Below are 15,938 nucleotides of genomic sequence, written 5' to 3'. Positions count from 1 at the left end.
CAAATATGCCCTGAATATATATTGTTAATAAGTTACTAAAATTCCCTTTCTGCTTCAATCAGGAAGCAATCAGTCTATTCCACACTCCATGACGAGTAGGATTTAAGCAATCACCTCCTTGCCTTAGTCAAGAATAACTGAGTGTCCTGATTTGAAAAGTTCTGTCCAAAGTAAAAGCAGATGCGAAAAGAACCTGGGGTTAAAATTAGCAAGCTAATGCTCCTAGACCTGATAAAAATGATCATCACTTTTGTGGCAAATCCGAGAAGGACGTGGCCTCCTTGCAAATCAAGCATCAACTGCACTGATGTCAGGCAAGGAGCTTAAGATGGTCTGATTGTATATTCAATTTCTGTTCATCTTTGGCCATCTTCTCAACTTTTGGTGGCCACATGATTATGGGCCATGTACTGGCTTTCCTTGATACACAAGCTTTCAGGATTCTTTGGTATCCCTTTCTTATATTATGTCCCTACCAAGTGAACCAATGAAATTGAACACACGAGGTCTTTAAAACTGCTAGAACTGTCTTTCCCCCATTAATTGGGACCCACTTTATAAAATTCTATACTGAAGTTCAGGACTGGCCTCTCAGTCTGATACAGTCACATTTGCAAAAGGGCCAAAGTCACTTAGACTCTTAAGTCCTATTTTCAAATGTGCCATATGCCCTTCAGGGTTAGATTTTAAAAGGTGTTGAGACATCTGAAGATGCAGATAGACCTCCAGAAGGAGCTTTAAATATTGCCTAACCAGCACAAGGGTTTCTGAAAACCCTGCTAGGAACTTCTCTGTTAGTCAGACACCTAAATACCTTTGAAAATCTGAAGCCTAAAAAATCCTAAGTCTCACTGAGCATCAATGGGACTTAGATCCTGAGGGTAAAAATTTCAAAAGCATCTGAGCAACTTAGAAGTGTAAGTCTAATTTTAAAAAGTGACTTAGGTACATAGGAGCCAAAGATCTGTTGACTTTCAATTAACGTCTAAGGCTTAGATTTGTAAAGGGATTTAAGCAATGCTGCACTCAGTATTGAAATGCCTGATTTTGAAGCCTAAATATTATTTTCAAGCGGTCTTGAGACACTTAGGAGCCTAAATCCAATTCACAGGCAACGTATTTAGGCACTGAGGAGCTCAAATCTTCAAATAAAAAATGAGACAGGTTCCTAAATCAGTTAGGTATTACAGAACTGAAAGCCATAATGCTTAAATATGTTTAAAAATCTGGGCCAATGTGCTTCTGAAAATTCACTTTTGAAAATAGGACTTAGAAGCTTTTGAAAATGTTATCCCCTAGTAGCTTATTTTCTCAAACTTTTGCAGAATTTAACTTAAGGCTTGTCCACATGAACACTTAGTTTGCAGCAAGTTGGGGGGTAAGTCTATCCTACACTAGCCTGCTATACACTAAGGCCTAGTCTACATTACACCTCCCTGTCAATCTAGCCCACACAACTTCCACTATGCACGGTTGGAGCATGAGCATCAGTTTCCCGCTGGGGGTGAGGAGAGAAAGCCTCAAGCCTCGCTGTGTGATCCAGCTCACAGGGAAGAAGTGCTTCTCCACCCCCTCCTGTGGCTGAGGGAACAGCAGCACATGGATGCGCTGCCTGGAGGCTTTCTCCACTACTCCCATTGCCCAGAATCGGCCAATGGGAGCAGTGGGCGGTGGTGCCTGGGACTGGTTTGGGGAATGAAGGTAAGTAAGTGCCCCCCATCCCCTCATGCCCAGACCCCCGCACCTTCATGCCTCCCCACGAGACCCCACACCCTCAACCTGCTCCTCACTGTCTCCCCTGGCCAGACACTTACCCCAAGCCTTCCCCTGCAGCCTTCCTCCTGGCCAGACACCCTATCCCCAGCCTGCTCCTACATCTTCCCTTGCTCCTGCACCCTCCCCCTAGCCCAGACATCCTGCACCCACCCTTGCTCCTGTACCCTCCCTCCTGGCAACCCACTGAACCTTCCCTTACTCTTGCCCACTCCCCCTAGCTAGACACCCTACTCCCAACTTGCTCCTGCACCCAACCTCCCATTCAGACCTGGCACCATCACCCCTTCTTGCACCCCACCTCCCTCCCAGATGCTTCACCCCCATTCCTCTTGCTGGCAGCCCCGTCCCACACACCCAGCCCCTGAGCCTGGGGAGGGTTCTACAAAATCCACTAATCCTAGAACCCCGGAAGAATAAATCTGAGGTTGGTCCTGCTTTGCCCAGTGGGTTGGACGCAATGACCTCCTGAGGTCCCTCCCAACCTTATGATTCTATGGGAAGTCCTGAACCTCAGTCTTCCCTGTCTTTCCCCCTCCCCGAGTGGGGCTAGAAAACCAGAGGAATGAAGTGTCTCAGTTGGGGCCACATCAATGAAGGTTGGGTTTTTGGAGGGTTTTTTTTTTATTTGGTTTGGTTTGGTTTCTCACTTGTGTGGTTCCCTACCTCTGCCACAAATAAAGATAACACGGGAACCTTTTGTGTTGGACATGCATTAATATTTTATTTGATTTAAAATGAAGTTTGATAAACTAACCTGAGAAAGCACTTAGTCTGTTTAATACTTTAAATGAATATTTCCTTTCTTACTGGTTAAACAAAACCAGTCTCCTTAGCTGCAGCACTAGCAAAATGGCTCAGATATAATTATGTAATTAATGGCAAGTTTCTATTAGCAACTGGTGGTCCCCAGAAAAGTTTGCATTGAGCCAGATGGGCCCTGGGCCAAAAGGTTTGAGAACCCACTGCGCTAGGGGGAGTGGGAGAGCACTGTGTTGTGAGGGATGGCCGGGAGAGGTTGGTGGCAGTGCAGCAGGGATGGGGGAACAACACCCCCCACCCGTGAGGAGTGGACCGGGCCCTGCCCACACTCACCAAGTGCTAGCCTTGCCGAGCAGGTAGAGCAGCACCAGGCAGAGGCAGCCAAGGGAGCAGGGGGCCAGGGCGGCGGCACTGCCCACCATGATCCCAAAAGTTGATTTCTATAAAAGCTTTATTACTCTGTATATTTTTAGCATGTGATAACAAAATCATTTTACCAATCACTGTTTCCACTCACATTTTTCATTAACCTCTCATGTGCACTCATTGCATGACTATTTTGAACTCCTTTACATTTAAATTAATTGCAGTCCACATTTATCAAAAAAGCACCCCCACACCCAAACTTCCTTCATACAGGCCTGTACCCCCAAAACACTCCAGCCAGACTGGGAAATACAAGCACAGAAAACCTGCCACAGCAGCTCCTCCAAAAGCAGTCAGTGACCACAGCTGGAAAGTTCACTCCTTTGGGGTATGTCTACACTACGTTAATTCGAACTAACTTAGTTCGAATTAGTTAATTCGAACTAAGCTAATTTGAACTAACGGATCCAGACTAAAAAACTAGTTCGAATTAGCATTTTGCTAATTCGAACTAGCATGTCCACATTAAGTGGACCCTGAACCGGGGTTAAGGATGGCCGGAAGCAGTGCCGGCAGGGCATCAGAGGAGGACTTAGAGCATGTAGATGCTGTCTCAGGCTAGCCGAGGGCTGTGCTTAAAGGGTCCCGACCCCCACCCTGGACAGACAGTTCTCAGGGGTGCCCCGCTTGCAAAGCAGTCCTGGCTTGGAGTGCCCGGACTACCCACACTGGGCACATCACACCACTCAGCCATCAGCCTGGCTGCACTTGCCGCAGGCTGCCATCTGGGGAGAGAGGGCAATTGGGGGGCTGCAGGAGAGCTTCCACCCCGAGAAGCCCGCAGAGCCAGCCCAGTCCTCCCCATCGGGGGCTCGTGCCCCATTACTCCCTGAGGGTATGTCTACACTACCCCGCTAATTCGAACTAGCGGGGTAATGTAGGCATACCGCACTTGCAAATGAAGCCCGGGATTTGAATTTCCCGGGCTTCATTTGCATAAACCGGGCGCCGCCATTTTTAAATCCCGGCTGGTTCGAACCCCGTGCCGTGTGGCTACACGCGGCATGAACTAGGTAGTTCGAACTAGGCTTCCTAGTTCGAACTACCATTACTCCTCGTGGAATGAGGAGTAACGGTAGTTCGAACTACCTAGTTCGTGCCGCGTGTAGCCGCGCGGCACGGGGTTCGAACCAGCCGGGATTTAAAAATGGCGGCGCCCGGCTTATGCAAATGAAGCCCGGGAAATTCAAATCCCGGGCTTCATTTGCAAGTGCGGTATGCCTACATTACCCCGCTAGTTCGAACTAGCGGGGTAGTGTAGACATACCCTCACCTCCTTCCACTTACCCTTCCCTAGCCCCTCTTCCTGATGTACAAAATAAAGATAACGTCTTCCAAAATGGAATCTGTCTTTACTGAACAAAACTGGGGGAGACTGGGAAAAGGAGGTGGGAGAGGGGAAGAGAGAGGCTGGGAGAGGGGAGGGCAACTAAAATGATCAGGGGTTGGGAACAGGTCCCATATGAAGAGAGGCTAAAGAGACTGGGACTTTTCAGCTTAGAAAAGAGGAGACGGAGGGGGGACAGGATAGAGGTCTCCAAAAGCAGGAGTTGGGTGGAGAGGGTGCATCAAGAAAAGTTCTTCATTAGTTCCCATAAAGAAGGACTAGAGGACACCAAAGGAAAGGAATGGGTAGCAGGCTTCAAACTAGTAACAGAAAGTTGTTCTTCACAAAGCAAAGAGTCAACCTGTGGAACTCCTTGCTGCAGGAGGCTGTGAAGGCTAGAACTAGAACAGAGTTTAAAGGGAAGTGAGATCAAGTCATGGAGGTTGGGTCCATGGAGTGCTATTAGCCAGGGGGTAGGAGTCGTGTCCCTGCCCAAGATTTGTGGAAGGCTGGAAAGGGATGGCAAGAGACAAATGGCTTGGTCACTGTCTTCGGTCCATCCCCTCTAGGGTCCCTAGGGTTGGCCGCTGTCGGCAGACAGGCTACTGGGCTAGATGGACCTTTGGTCTGACCCAGGACGGCCATTGTAAGCTCAGGGCTCAGGGTCGGAGGTCTCAGTGGACCCCCTTGATTCTCTTGCATACCTGCTCCTGGGTGGCCAGGCTGGCAGCTCTTCTGCCCTAGCCAGCCACTTTCCTGTGCCTAGTGCGGAGATCGTGGACAAGGTCCACGATGTCTGCACTAGCCCAGGCGGGTGCCCGCCTCTTGCGGTCCTGGGCAAGATCCCGGGAGCTGCCAGCCTGGTCCCGGGAAGAGGGGGAGGCCTGGGGGCCATCGGGTGGGTGGCTCGATCCGTGCCAGGTGCAGGGTCTGCTGGCTGGGTGCTGGCAGGCTTGCACCTGGCACGGGCACCGTAGCCAGCCCGTGCCCCTTTAAGGGGTCCGGGGCTGGGAGGGGGGCAGACAAGTTTCCCTGGTGTTGGCCAGAGTGGCCACCAGGGAAACCTGGGGAGGGCTAGCCTCCCACTAGTTCGAATTAAGGGGCTACACACCTCTTAATTAGAACTAGCTAGTTCGAACTAGGCTTAATCCTTGTAAAATGAGGTTTTCCTAGTTCGAACTAAGCGCTCCGCTAGTTTGAATTAAGTTCGAACTAGAGGAGCGCTAGTGTAGCGCCTATCAAAGTTAATTCGAACTAACGGACGTTAGTTTGAATTAACTTTGTAGTGTAGACATACCCTTGTAGTTCAGCTGCTTCCAGTGTTCTGCTTAGTCCTTTAGGGTATATCTACACTACAGCGCTAATTCGAACTAACATAGTTCGAATTAGTTAATTCGAACTAACGCATCCAGACTAAAAAACTAGTTCGAATTAGCGTTTTGCTAATTCGAACTAGCATGTCCACACAGAGTGGACCCTGAACCGGAGTTAAGGATGGCTGGAAGCAGTGCCGGCAGGGCATCAGAGTAGGACTTAGAGCGTGGAGATGCTGTCTCAGGCTAGACGAGGGCTGTTCTTAAAGGGACCCGACCCCCACCCCGGACAGACAGTTCTCAGGGGTGCCCTGGTTGCAAAGCAGTCCTGGCTTGGATTGCCCGGAGTACCCACACTGGGCACATCACAGCACTCGGCCATCAGACCGGCTGCACTAGCCACAGGCTGCCATCTGGGGAGAGGGGGCAATTGGGGGGCTGCAGGAGAGGTTCCACCCCCAGAAACCCGCAGAGCCACCCCAGTCCTCCCCATTGGGGGCTCGTACCCCATTCCTCCCTCACCTCCTTCCACTTACCCCTCCTTAGCCCCCCTTCCTGATGTACAAAATAAAGGACAATTGTGTTCAAAAATAGAATCTCTCTTTATTGAGAGATAAGGCTGGAGAGGGATGGCACGAGACAAATGGCTTGGTCACTGTCTTTGGTCCATCCCCTCCAGGGTCCCTAGGATTGGCCGCTGTTGGCAGACAGGCTACTGGGCTAGATGGACCCAGTACGGCCATTCTAAGCTCAGGGCTCAGGGTCGGGGGGTCTCAGTGGACCACCTTGATTGTCATGCAAACCTGCTCCTGGGTGGCCAGGCTGGCAGCTCTCCTGCCCTAGACGGCCACTTTCCTGTGCCTAGTGCGGAGGTCGTGGACGAGGTCCACGATGTCTGCACTGGACCAGGCAGGTGCCCACCTCTTGCGGTCCTGGGCAAGCTCCCGGGAGCCGCCAGCCTGGTCCCGGGAAGAGGCGGAGGGCTGGGGGGCATCAGGTGGCTGGCTCGAGGTGTGCCAGGTGTACGGCCTGCTGGCTGGGTGCTGGCAGGCGTGCACCTGGCACAGGCATCGTAGCCAGCCCGTGCCCCTTTAAGGGGTCCGGGGCCAGAAGCGGGGCATATGAGTTTCCCTGGTGTTGGCCAGAGTGGCCACCAGGGAAAGCTGGGGAGGGCTAGCCTCCCACTAGTTCGAATTAAGGGGCTACACACCCCTTAATTCGAACTAGTAAGTTCGAACTAGAGGAGTGCTAGTGTAGCGCCTATCAAAGTTAATTCGAACTAACGTCCATTAGTTCGAATTAACTTTGTAGTGTAGACATACCCTTACTTACCTTTGTCAATGGCTTTCATTCCCCCCCGATCCACACAGGCTCATGGTGACCCATGCACAATGCACACGGACTCACACACTTATCTACAGTTAGTCATCTTCACCACTCAAATGCACCCGTACTCACTCCATCAAGCACAATCACAGATTTAAGCTTTCCCACCCTACAGACCTCGCTGCAGCACAGCTCCACCGCTGTGGCTGTGCCACTGTAAGGTCTCCCTTGTAGCTGATCTTTGCTGATGGGAGAATTCTCTCTTGCTGATGTAATGCTGCCACACCAATGCTTTTTTTGGTGTCTGTTGGGAATGTGGAGTTTTTTTTCACATTCCTGGATCTCTCTCTCTCTCTCTCTCTCTCTCTCACACACACACACACACACACACACACACACACACACACACACAGCCTGCCCCATCCAATTACACACACACACACACACACACACACACCCAGCCTGCCCCATCCAATTATACACACAAGCTCTTTGGAACAGTGACTAACCTTTTGTACAATGTCTAAAACACAATGGAGTGCCAGTCTATGACCACCATAGTCCCTATGACACTATCCTTTACACATACACACTCAAGGGGACTGAGTCATCCCTAGGATAAGCAGTTGGCAGTGAAGTGTGGGGTGATAACGAGTTAGGTAGTGGTGGTGTGACGTTCAGGAGGGGCTTAATCCAAAGCACACAAAAGTCAATGGAAATACCGCCATTCATCAATCAGCCTTAGATCAGGCCAACAGTGGTCAAGCCTTACTGCAAGTACCTGACTGAGATAAATCAAAGGTGCATTGATTGAGATTGCAACTCGGGTTTAGCGGGAATGCGACAAGATGGCTGTGTGGGAGTGTGCATCCTAAAAGTGATGGCCAGAGGGTTTGGTAGCTGTGTGACATTTGCATAGCCCTAAGGGTCCTGGACATGGTGACGGGGAAGTTGTTTTGTTTGAGCGAGGAGGGCAGTGGTAATGGGCCTGAGGAGGTTTAAGTACAAGATGCTATTTGAAAAATGTTCTGTTAAACCAGTGCAAACACCAATGTGGACATTTTTAATTGGATTTAAATCTAGCTCGCAGCTGTTCCACTTCGTGCTGCTGGCAAATTTATAGGCACAACTGATAAAATCAATTTTAAACCCATTTTTGTGTGTCCTCATCATGGTTTAGTGCTAATTTCAGTGCATCTTCTGTGTGAGCGCATGGCCCAGAGGCGTCTGTATTTCTGCCAATGCAGAGTGTTCTGAGTTTGTGTGACGAGGGCCTTTTGGAGACTGGGTGACTGAGATATGCCCTCGGAATGTCACTGATCTCACTAATAATTTAGAAGAAGAGACTATAACTTTCATTCAGGCTCCCTTAACAAAATTAATCCATGTTCTGTATACTATGGATGGCAGTAACATAGCAGGGAAGGGGCAGTAATTCACTGTCGCAGTTCATCTTTCCTTATACACGATGTTAACCCAAATCTGGCTGAAAACTCTGAAACTAACTGCCAGTCTCGGGTGCTCAATCAGAACTCCACGTTGCTTCCGGAACAGGCTGCATAAACCACCGCAGAGTACCTATGCGACAGTCCACCCAGGGTAGACCAAACACACTGTCTCTGTGGTCTCATTTGCAGCACCCTAAACACTTCCCTCCATCCTCCAATCTTTCACAGACTTGCACTTCCAGAGCAAATCCTGGTCCCATTCAAATTAATGGAAATGTTGCCCATTTTGAAATCGGTGGGGCCTGATTTTTAGGCAAGAGGAGGTGCAGCTGCGGGGTTGTGGACTGGTTAAGCACGGGCTGCCTTTGCCTGGAATGGGTAGGGGTTAGCCTGTTACCCAAATAGCAAGAAGTGAAACACTCCCATCTACTCAGCTTTTGGCCAGTTATTTCCTTCCCTGCATATGCCAGTTTCTCATTCCGCAGGACTCAGCCCCTCATGATGATTGGTGGATCTGGCAGTTTCAACTTTTCATACATCCTCAATCACTTCTGGCTTACGTAAAGCATTTCCCCTCATAGCCTGGCTGGAGAAAACTGGAACAAACCAATGGAATTGTCTTCTTGCAAGCTGTTTTCTTTAACTCTGAGCATACCACATGCCCACAGTTCGTCCACCACAATAACGATTCTTTGCAGATGCAAAGCCCTTTTATTGGAAGCCTCGGAGCACTTTATTGCCATTTTACAGATGGGAAAACTGAGGCACACACCAGCTAGGTAAGCTTGTCCAAGATTGGTGGCACAGTGGACAATGGCCAGGCCTCCTGACTCCCATTGCCACCTACTGTATTCACCAGGATAAGGCTATCCAACTGGTACTATCCCTAAAGGTAACTGTAGGACACGGGGCTGCCCCGCTGTTGGCAAGCAGTGATAAGAAGTGTTAATAGTGCAAGTGGGGAGGGAATTGGACCGGAAGGATGGTGGCTTACATACATATCCTCAAGGACAGGTGATTGGGGCAAATTATCCTCATGCTCTGTTCAGGAATCACATACTCCCCACAGCTTTGTCCTTCCAGCCATGCTGTATGAGTGGAAGCCACCCAACCCTGCCTGAGATGACTACCGTGGGTTGTGCAAGCCCTGGTTCACCGGAGGGTATGCTGAGACTCAAAAAGGCCTGACTGAGTCCATGGTAGACCCAGGCCTGTAGCTAGGGCGCCCTGCACACATTCCTCCAGACCAGACTGCTATCAGGGTAGTTACATTAAAGGAAAACAAAGCAAAGGACCCTTAGAGCCTGAAGTCCCTCTGTCCCTGCTGGAGGGAGGAGGAGAAAGAAGAGGACACAGTGAATAATTTCACAAAGGAGCCACACTGGCCAATACAGCACTACTTGGAATTCCCCCCCCCCCCCCCCCCTGTGCGGAGGGCGGTCTCTTCCCTGAGGCCCCAGCTCCCAGATTATCTCGGTCATGCCTGGCTGCACAGTCAATTACAGGTGAAAGTGGTGAATCACTTTGAATATTTCCCCGACCCAGCATGGTTCTTGTCCTCAATTCAAACCCTGTGAAACTCAAGGAGAGCAGCACCCCACACCCACCGGAAACCAAAGACAGGCACAGAAGTTTAGTTATTCCTCATATCTCTTGGCGAGGAGCCAGTAGGTGCACTGACTGCACTACAAGCAAGGAAATGAGCTGTCTTTTTCCATCTATCCACTGCCAGTGAGTGCGAGATCTAGGCCAGTGGGCACTTTGCACTGCACCAAACATGCACAGAGACCTAGCACAGGGCTGTGTAGCCACAGGGCAGGCAAAGCCATCTTCACCTGGAAAGATCTGTAATGCAGAAATGGGAAAAGTAGAGCTCTGTATAGCAGGAGTGTTTTCTGGAGACCTCCCAGTTGCATCCCATTAAGGCACCTGAACCTCCCTCGTGTTGTTTGGAGCGCGAAAGGCACTCCTGCCCACTACTGAAACCTCACTGGCTGTCTTGGATGAAACCACTAGCAGAGATGAGGAGAGACCTGTATTTTGGGGTGGGCTTTGGAGATGCAATTGCCAATATAAATAGCAGGAACCGAGTGCCCAGGTTCTTAGAATGGCTTTGAAAAGCTTCATCCTTCTGCTTTTCTAATGACCCGCACAAAGTCACCCATGTTGTCACAAACAATCATTATGAGGAAATATCCGTGTAGCCTCCTACAACAGCATTAGCCCTCTTTACTCCCTACAAAATTCCAGCACTAGCACAGGGCCTGTGTCCATCGCTGGGCATTCTTATGTTACTACAGGGATGGACAATCATTTTTAGTGGAGGGGGGCATTCCAAGATTTTGGAAAGTGGTCAAGGGCCGCACTTTTCTGTGGAGGGAGTGCGGGGTCTAGGATGGAGGCTAGGAACAGAAGGGGCAAGGGACTGGGGGGCAGGAGATGGTGTGAGGTCTGAGAGGGAGTTTGGGTGAAGGAGGGGGTTGTGACGAGGGTTGCCAGATGGTTTCAACAAAAATACTGGACACACTTAACATTACATCACAATCTACATTCCATCTTATTTAGAAAATACCGGACATTTATATTTTCTCAATTTGTTTCCCAAACAGAAAGCTCAAATACCGGACTGTCCGGTTCAAAACCAGACACCTGGCAACCCTAGTTGTGACCTGGGTCAGGGATGGGGGAGTGAAGGGTCTGGGAGGGTGTTTGGGTGCAGGAGAGGATTCTGGCCTGGGGGAGGGGGTCCTAGGAGGGAGTTGTGACCTGGGGTAGAGGGTTTGGATGGTTACCTGGGGCAGGAAGTTGGGTGGGGGAGGGGCAGGGGTGCCAGAGGCAGGCTCTGGCTGGGAGGCACTTACTGAAACAGCTCCTGGCCAGCACCCCAAGGCAAGTTGTGCTCCCTGCCTGTTGCAGTCCCAGATCACTTAGATCTGCAGGCTATTCCCTCCACATGACTCTCAGCTCCTGGAAGGGGGAAAGGCTTAGCTGCCCCCATCCCCCAGGCCAATCTCAGCTCCTATTGGCTGGTTGTTTCCAGTCAATAGGAGCTGAGAGATTGGCTGGGGTCAATTCCTATTGTCTGGTTCTTTCTGGCCAATAGGAGCTGAGGAGTGGGCTGGGGGTGGGGAGATCACACAAAGCCTCCCCCTCTCTCCAGAGCAGAGAGCCACTGGACTGAGCTTTAAATCCGCAGCAGCTGTCCTGGCAGGGTGGTCCATGGGCTGGATCCAGTGGCTTTGCAGGCCAGATCCACCCCTTGGACCATATTTTGCCCAGCCCTGTGTTCATAGAATCCCAGCCAGACCACCTGTCTCCAGTCAAATGGACCTCTCCAAATTCTAATCCAAACGCTTAACAGTGCCCATTGTGCCTGGGTGTAGTCTAGCTCCGAGCCACCTCTGGGTAAGAATCCTTGGCTCCAGAGGGATCAGTGGAATCTGATAAACCTCATCCCACATACGGATCAGGACAACAGACTTGCCACTTCCTCCCGGGCAGGTATCCAACCCTCACCCCCAAGAAGAGACCCGAGAGCAATGGATGCATGTAGCAGGTAACAGGACGACTTTGTCTGAAGAGGAACCATGGTGGGCACTGAGCCGAAGGTGTCTGCAATGCTGGATTTCCTACTGGCTGTGAAGCAAAGAAGCCCCTGGGGTTGGCAGGGGCAGCTCCTTTAAAGAACACACTTGGCACTGGGCACAGCTGCATTCTTTTGCTTCTTTTACACTTGGGCTAAGTCCTGGGAAGCTCAGAGCATGGGGAACAGTGGGGCCAATTCAGATATTTCTTAAATGAGGCAAATTCCACTCCTTGCCCTCCTAGTAGGGACCTTTTTCCCATCTGTGCTGACCCCAGGTCTACATTGGCTATGGAGTCTCCCCTCCCTCTTACCATCAGTCATCGAGTGCTCGATGTATAGGAATAGACTCTGCCAGGTTCCAACCTCATTTGGCCTGGGCACTTGTCCAGCTGGAGAGAGGGGCAGACGGACCAAACTTGACTGGCATTGCAGCCCTACGAGCCACTGACCAAAATACGACCAGTTTATAGACTCCCTTGCTTGGCCATCCAGAGAAAGTGAATCGATACCAAGTTGGCCGGTGCTGAGGTGACCCTAAAGCAAGCATGCACGCTAAGAGCTGCAGACAGCACCATGGGTGGAGGGTGAACCAGTAGCTTGGGGAGCTCCCCAACCCTGCCACTTCCACCAGAGGCCATGTCCCTTCTGCACCCACCAGAACCCCAGCCTCTTGTACCCTCTGCCCTAGGCTAGCACCCCTCAATCCAGGGAGTTCATGCAGTGCAGCCCTAACCTTCCCACCCCAAAGCACCGGGCATTACAGTCCCAGCCTTTCCAGTACTGGGGGCCCAGGCAGTATGGCCATAGTCTTCCTAGACCCACAGTGTCAGGCAGCACAGCCCTTGCCTTAGAGTGAGAGGAGTCCAGGCAGCCAACCATGGAAGAGCCAGAAGCAGGAGGGGGACCAGGAATAGAGCTACATCTGGCTTTTTGGGGAGGCTTAGCCTCCCCCTGCCTCTAATACCCACCACCTGTGGACAGCAGTGACACACACCTGGATTAGGGACTGGCCTGAAATGCATCATATATTAAATCTCACAATGTCCTCAGCCCTCCAGTTTGCTTACTGCCAAACATCAGCCCACTCAGAGAAATACAGGCAAACAGAACAGGCAGCTCAGCAGAGAACAATCAGCCTGGCACAGGAAAGTGAGTGACAGCAGCCAGGCAGAGCAGAAACCAGAAGGGGGGTGAGGATGGGGATCGCTCTGGCTTGCTATGTTTCTGAGACAATCCTGCCCTCTGCTGGTCCACATCATGGACAGTGGTGGTTAGCAGAGATGTGGCTGCAAAACTTTTCTCTGGGCACATTTCCTGCTGTAACTCCTCCAGGTGCAGTGCTCTTAGGCTGGCTTGTTCGCTGTGATAGCTTGTTCGCTGTGATAGATGGTGGTATGGAGAGTGCTCAAAGGTTCAGAGGCCAGAAAAAGACCATTGCAATCATCTAGTTCAGTGTTTCTCAACCTTTTTTTAATACAGTGCCCCTTAAAAAAAATACATTATAAGTACCCCCAGTACCTACAGTTTTCAGACACACAACATTTTTTTCTACCATTGAAACACATTTGTTTAAATAACTTAATCGTAGCCAGGTGGGTGATGAAATTTTTCAGTGTAAAAAGTACAAAAATAATAAAACGGTGTAAAACTTAAAACAAAAATTCAGTTTTCTCCAAATTTCAGCTGTGTTGACATACACCCCAGACTTCTCTCGAGTATATTCGTACCACTAGTTGAGAAACACTGATCTAGTTTGACCTCCTGTACAACACAGCAGCCACAGAACTATCTCTAAATTATTCCTGTTGGAACTTCAGTTTCCTCCCTCTGTCTGTGCGGATGGACAGCTGCTTCTGTAAGTCTGTCTGCAGGGCCTGGACCACAACTCTGGTGAGTTTTCAGAGCAGAGGGGTGTGCATTTGTGCCTCATGAAGCAAGTCATATTGGGTGTCTACCTAAAGTGTAGAACCAGTCAGCTGGCCCTGAATATTCAAGGAGGCACGTTAAAGGAAAAGAGGGGGGACTTGGAACATTTTCATAATTCACATTTGCAGAGACTTTGGGTTCCTGTGAATTTACATGTAGGCTCCTTCATGTAATTTTTCTCCTACTTCTCTGTCCAACACAGTCCCCTTCTACACCTTCACTCTCAACTTCACCAGCTCATACATAATATTAAGTGGTCCAGGGTACATGGCATTAATGTAATCCAGTCTTTCTGACTTCGTTGTGCAGGACAGATTGTGCTCATGAGTATTTCCAAGAGACTCATCAGCTTCGTATCTGACTTCACACTGCAGCGCAGCACTTTCCATCTGAGATCTCCAAGAGCTTTTACAGTTTAGGAAACTGAAGCAACAAGAGGTTAAGCCAGCAACTTTGCTGAAGGTTAGAGTGCAAGCCACAGGCAGAGCTAGGAACAGAACCCAGGGTTCCTACTTTCCTAATCCTACGTCCTGGCAGCTGAAAGACAGCTGTCATCCTTATGCTCTGTATTCTCAGAAAAGGGAAGAGGAGTGTGATTCCAACACACTAGCACCAATGTGAAGTTTATTAGTCATGAACCGCTAGTTAAATAATACAGGAAGATGACAAGTTTCCTCTCAATTTTTTTTTTTTTTTACTTAGCATGTTACAAGGTCTCGCTCTAGATACAGGGACCATCACCCAAACAAGGATGAGAAATGTTATTCAAGGGAATAGAGCCTTTAAAAGTCACCTGGCTGCTAGTTAACCCATTGATGGCTGGTATTTTCCATATTGCCAGCGGCCGAGAACAAAGGAGAACAGAGAATGTGTGTCTGTATATTTCAAAGAGGCTACTTGACATGTTTTTTCAAGTTTCTGCTAAGTGTGTGCTTCACAACGATAAGGAAAATGTGTTACTGTTAGGAAGGTTGCCTCCTTCTATGTCTCTCTCAAAGCAACAATCGACAGGACAGATAACTGAGTAAAAGCTGCTAAAGGGCTCACATCCCAGGGATGAATTCTACAGACTCACCTCAAGATCCCCACGTGTTGACTTGTTCTCAATCCTTAGCCCAGGGTAAAGCGAGTTTCATTCTTTTAGTTCTTTGTGCCCATGAAAAACATAATTAAAACGAATCACCTCACTGTGACATTAAGGAAGAAAGGTTACACACAGTCAGAAAAGTCAGAGTTACTCACTGCACTTCTATTTAGCCCCTTGCCCGGTGTTTTCTGAAGTTCTATGTAGTAAGGGATAAAAGGTGCAGGGTAGCAGTTATTACCAGAGGAAACAAAACTGGTGCATGTGAAAATTCTACACCAGTCATTTGCATCTAACCCATTTCTTGCATTTAAAACAATAGGAGTGAATGACTCTCCACCAAAACAGCACCGTGGGCCTGACCCTGCAAGGGCTGATTTGACTAAGGTCACTAAGTGGCAATGCTAGGAGCTGAATCCTGGATACAGATTTTACGAGCCATGATTTAGCTACTAAGCCAGGGGTCTTAAACTCAATTTACCTTAGGGCCAGTGCATCCTTTAAATCCTCCGAGTGGGCCAGCAAGCACTCCGCTCTGGCAGGGCTCTGGAGGAGGATGGGAGTATCTATGCACCCCTCCACATGCATATCCTGGTCCTGCCTGCTAGGCTGTGCGCTCCCCTCCCACCCCCATGTGCCCCCCCGCCTGCTACCCCTGGCTTGCCTCCTCCAGTCCTACCATCACCCACCACTCCCAAGAAACAAGGAAACCAGGGCATAATGTCTCCAGGCTTGTGGCTTTCACCTGGCTCCCACGTGCAGCCCACCTATGTTCCACTTTGGTTTCTGCACAAGTGATTGATGAATAACACGAGCTCGTGTCCTGAATGGGGGAGGGACAAAGCGGCACCACCAGGGACTCTATGGCAGGAAATTCACAAGCATCCCTGAAAAAGTTTCAATGGCCTTGCTGCGGGGTTCCATTGAGATCACGGCGAGCATCAACATCCAGCTTGGCCACATGGAT

The 15,938-nt window shown here is 49.8% G+C and overlaps 1 protein-coding gene across 4 annotated transcripts in view; it reads right to left on the bottom strand.

Moving 5' to 3' along the window:
* Nucleotides 1-15,938, bottom strand: part of CHST12 (carbohydrate sulfotransferase 12) — a 110,390-nt gene that overhangs the window by 58,501 nt on the left and 35,951 nt on the right. The window contains exon 2 of one of the 4 annotated variants that reach the window (XR_012896180.1): nt 14,963-15,033. The exons of 2 other annotated variants lie outside the window; for them this stretch is intronic. The gene's annotated coding sequence lies outside the window, so the exon portion shown is untranslated. Of the gene's footprint in view, nt 1-9,792; nt 15,034-15,938 lie in introns of those variants that run through there. One more of the 4 variants, XR_012896181.1, reaches the window with a different exon arrangement.

Source organism: Pelodiscus sinensis, chromosome 16 (genome assembly GCF_049634645.1).
Source record: "Pelodiscus sinensis isolate JC-2024 chromosome 16, ASM4963464v1, whole genome shotgun sequence".
NCBI classification, from domain to species: domain Eukaryota; kingdom Metazoa; phylum Chordata; order Testudines; family Trionychidae; genus Pelodiscus; species Pelodiscus sinensis.
Note: the sequence above shows the minus strand (reverse complement) of the source record. Positions and strands in the feature narration are given on the sequence as shown.